Source organism: Nycticebus coucang, chromosome 10 (assembly GCF_027406575.1).
Source record: "Nycticebus coucang isolate mNycCou1 chromosome 10, mNycCou1.pri, whole genome shotgun sequence".
In the NCBI taxonomy this organism is placed as follows: Eukaryota; Metazoa; Chordata; class Mammalia; order Primates; family Lorisidae; genus Nycticebus; species Nycticebus coucang.
Window position 1 is genome coordinate 127,913,894 of NC_069789.1, and position 4,872 is coordinate 127,918,765.

Genomic DNA, 4,872 nt, shown 5'->3' on the forward strand with positions numbered 1-4,872 from the left:
AGTAGGGCGCCGGCCCCATATGCCGAGGGTGGCGGGTTCAAACCCAGCCCCGGCCAAACTGCAACAAAAAAATAGCTGGGTGTTGTGGTGGGCACCTGTAGTTCCAGCTGCTTGGGAGGCTGAGGCAAGAGAATCGCGTAAGCCCAAGAGTTAGAGGTTGCTGTGAGCCGTGTGACACCACGGCACTCTACCCGAGGGCGGTACAGTGAGACTCTGTCTCTACAAAAAAAGGAATTGGATTCAGGCGGCGCCTGTAGCTCAGTGGGTAGGGTCCCAGCCCCATATACTGAGGGTGGCAGGTTTAAACCCAGCCCCGGCCAAACTCTAGCAAAAAATAACCAGGCATGGTGGCGGGTGCTTGTAGTCCCAGCTACTTGGGAGGCTGAGGCAAGAGAATCACCTAAGCACAAGAGTTATAGGTTGCTATGAGCTGTGACATCACAGCACTCTACCAAGGCCATAAAGTGAGACTTTGTCTCCTTAAAAAAAAAAAAAATTGGATCTTTCCACTCTTCAAATATTGGTTCCTTAGCTCTGCACCTGTAGCTCAGTGGCTAAGGCACCAGCCACATATACCTGGGTTTGAACCCGGCCCAGGCCTGCCAAACAACAATGACAGCTACGACAACAAAATAGCCAGGCACTGTGGTGGGCCCCTGTAGTCTCAGCTACTTTGAAGGCTGAAGCAGAAGAATCCCTTATGCCTAAGAGTTTGATGTTCCTGTGAGCTGTGACGCCATGGCACTCTCCGAAGGTGACATAATGAGACTCTGTCTCAAAAAAAAAAAAATTGTCCTTTCTTCACCCCAACCCCTCAAGTCCCATCCAACATTTCCCCTTCCCCAAAAATCTTCATTTCTTTATTATTCCCTGGATCGCAAGGAGCCATCCCATGGCTCACATGCCAGGGGAGGAAGCATCTCTAAAAGCCTCCCCGCCTGTCCTCTCAAGGCCTGGACCACCCCTCATAGAGTCAAAGTGAGTCCTCTCTCTGTTGCCCCAGGAGTTGGTGGGGAAAGTTGCTGCTTCACCCACAAGTGTCCAAGGGGCAGAAGCAGGAAGGGAACTGGGAACAGTTCATTCCTGGAGGCTTACAGGTGCCCAGACTCACCAGGTCCTCCTCAGCAGCCACCAACACTGGCTGCCCCTCCTCTTCTTTTTGTTCCTTTGAAAGGAGCTTTCCAAGACTTCTCAGGCAAAGGGTGGGCTACTCTCATGGTGCAGAAGATTGGAAGGAACCCCCCTTTACCTGCTCAAATCCAAAAGCCACAATCCAGACGAGGCTGCAAGCCCCTTGCCAGGAAGTGTCTGAGGAGTGCTCAGTGCAAACTCCAGGTCTCTCTTGCCCCTGAGGCCTCACCAAGTTTCCTGATCTTCTCTTTGCAGCACAAAATCTACTCAAGTGACTTTTGTTAAGAGAACTGACCTTGCCAGAAGACCCAAGGGAGCCACATGCCTGATCACTAAGTAGTCTCAGCAACCCGCCATACCCAGGTGTCTAACTAGAGGATTCCAGCAATAAAAACCTTGCAATTCATAGAAGAGTGCTTACTCTTTGGACTAGAGATTGAGCTTTCCTAGGGATGGTGGTGGGGACCACAGTAGGGACACCAGGGTGACATCCAACTGCAGCTGGATTTGAATGCTGTCAGATGTTGTTCCTCCACTGAATTTGACAGGTGGTAGGCATCAGGGGATGACAATCACAACAGCCAGAGTGTCTGATCATTTCCATGAACCAGGAGCCACAAGTCACACACATTATCTAGCAAATTTTAGTCTCCCAGCACCTTGACAGAGGGGAGTAATCATTCAAGTCTTAGGAGTGAGAATCTGGTAGGGAGGGAAAACAAATGCAGGAGTGAGGAGACAGAGGGGATGGTGCAGACACCAACAGTGTGGGTGAGGAAGGGCCAGGAAGGGAGACTCAGTCCAGCGGGGTTAAAGTGTCTGCCGAAGACCACATGGCTTCTGGGCACCAGAATCGCCTCCACCACCTACTGCTGGGGAGACAAGCTGGCTGATGCTGTGTGGCCCTGTATGTACTACCTTCCTCCTCTGGGCATCTGATTCCCACCAGGGCTGTGGTGAGGCCAAAGTAAAATAATGGATGAGAAGGGGTCCCATCTCAAGTGCCAGACAGAAAAAAAAGAACAAAAAGCCAAGGCACAAGTGCAATGCTAGCACTCTCAGAGGCTGAGGTGGGGGGATCATCTCTGACCAGCCTGCGCAAGGGTGAGACCCCATCTCTACTAAAAATGGAAAAACTAGCTGGGCATTGTGGCAGATATCTGTAGTCCCAGCTACTCGGGAAGCTGAGGCAGGAGGATCACTTGAGCCCAGGAGTTTAAAGTTGCTGTGAGCTATGATGACACCACAGCACTCTACCAAGCATGACAGAATGAGACAGATTCTCAAAAATAAAAAAAATAAAAAAAAAGAAGTGTAGGCTCAGCACCCGTAGCACAATGGTTATGGCGCCAGTCACATACACTGAGGCTGGAGGGTTTGAACCCGGCCAGGGCTAACTGCAACAAAAAATTCGCTGGGCGTTGTGGTGGCGCCTATAGTCCCAGCTACTGGGAGGCTGAGAAAAGAGAATCACTTAAGCCCAGGAGTTTGAGGTTGCTGTGAGCTATGATGCCATAGCAGTCTACCAAGGGCAACATAGTAAGACTCTGTCTCAAAAAAAGAAAGTGTAGAATGTAGCCATTACGAAGAAGTCACCTATCATGCCTCGTTTATCCTGACATCAACCACCCATTGTGGACTTACCTGCTTCACAGGTCTCATGCACAGAGTGGAGACTCAGGGCCCTCCTGTGGCTCTGCTGCATTGTAGTGACTCCTGAGCCTCTCTCAGGCCCCACCACCACTCCCATCCTCCTCTCATCCTGGCCCCCACCATCTCTCTTATAGCTCCACCACAGCCCACTTAGAGCTGCCCTAGAAGACCCTTCTGGACATACATGACCCAGGGCTCTACCCCAGAGGGCTCTCTCTAAGATCCTATGCTAAAGAGACTATGTGAGGCCCCCACAAGTGACCCAGGAGCAGCCACTTCTCTTCTTGTGCGCATGTTGTATGAGAAGCAGGGGAAGCCTGATCAGCTTACCCAGAGTAAAACCTGGCTCTTTGTCTGAGTTGGGGCTCCAACTCCTCAGAGTCTGAGGTTGCTTCAGACATGGGGGACTCCTGGCTGGGCACAGTGGCTCACACCTGTAATCTTAGCACACTGGGAGGCTGAGGCAGGTAGATCCTTTGAGCTTAGGAGTTGAACACCAGTTTAAGGAAGAGCTGGTGAAAGCCACCAAGCAGTGGCTTTATTTGTGAATGTTCGATATGCAAATGTTTGTGAAGGGAAGATATCAGCCAGCCGGGAAACTGCCTCCACAGCAGAGGTGAACTCCTGTGGGCTTAGGTGAAAGCGGGTGGGGTTTCTATGACCTTTAGTAAAGATCTGTCTCTACTAAAAATAGAAAAAGTAGCCAGGCGTTCTGGTGGTCACCTGTAGTCCCAGCTACTTGGGTGGCTGAGGCAGGAGAATGGCTTGAGACCAAGAGTTTGAGATTGCTGTGAGCTATGACATCTCAGCACTCTACCCAAGGTGACAGAGTGAGACTCTGCCTCAAAAATTTTTTTAAAAATTTAAAACATGGTAGATATGGCTCAGCACCTAAGCACAGTGGTTACAGCACCAGCCACATACACCTGTTGCTGTCCGCTAGCCCAGTCAACCAAACAGAGGTAGCACTGCAGACGGAATGATTTATTTATTAAGGGAAGACTGGAGGCTCACTTAGGCCCACAGCAATTCCCCGCCTTTATTCACTGTATTATATATCCAAACTCGTCAGATAAGAATAATTAAGAATAAAGAACAAAAACACTAGTTGAAACTTCCATAAAAAATTTCTCCTCAGCATACATGTTATAAAGCAAGTACACGTCATTTCTAAGTCTGGAGCATTTAACTTACAGATAAACTACAAGGACACCAGGCTGTCTGTTCCATCCGCCCACCTCCCTAAAAGCTTAAATGAAACTTTTGTGTAATTTGAAGTTAAGGAATGAAGAGCAACAGTTCAGCTCCAGACAGGTGGCAAATCTCCAGCTACGACTTGGCCAGGACCTCAGGGACACATTTCTCAAGGCCTTTTTAGCAAGCAGGGAGGAATGAACCCCTGAGTCTCACTTATGGCCAAGAATGGAATTTTCCCTTCCCAGGGCCTCGTATCTCAAAGAGCACATATGACACAAAGCCACCTTTCTGGAGTGCTGAAAACCATGCACCTTCATACACCAAGGCTGGAGAGTTTGAAATCAATCAGGGCCAGCTAAACAATGATAACAACTGCAACAACAACAAAAAAAATAGCCATGGGCGGTGCCTATGGCTCAGCGGGTAGGGCACCAGCCCCATATACTGAGGATGGTGGGTTCGAACCCAGCCCCCGCCAAACTGCAACAAAAAATATCTGGGTGTTGTGGCAGGAGCCTATAGTCCAAGCTACTCGGGAGGCTGAGGCAAGAGAATCACTTAAGCCCAGGAGTTGGAGGTTGCTGTGAGCTGTGATGCCACAGCACTCTACCGAGGGTGACAAAATGAAACTCTGTCTCAAAAAAAAAAAAAATGGTGGATAATATACATGCTCAACAAGAACACTTACTAGGGCCTCACGCAGCTTTAGATCTTTTCACTGCTTGGGGACCTGTGCTAAAACAAAACTGAATGTTGTACTTGTCTCTCCCCTGATTTTTGCTACTATAGAAAGATAAACTCCATTAAATTTAATTAGTCTAAAATGTTATTGTTTTTCGAGACAGATGCCCTGGGTAGAAGGCTTGGTGTCAAGTTCACAGCAACTTCAAA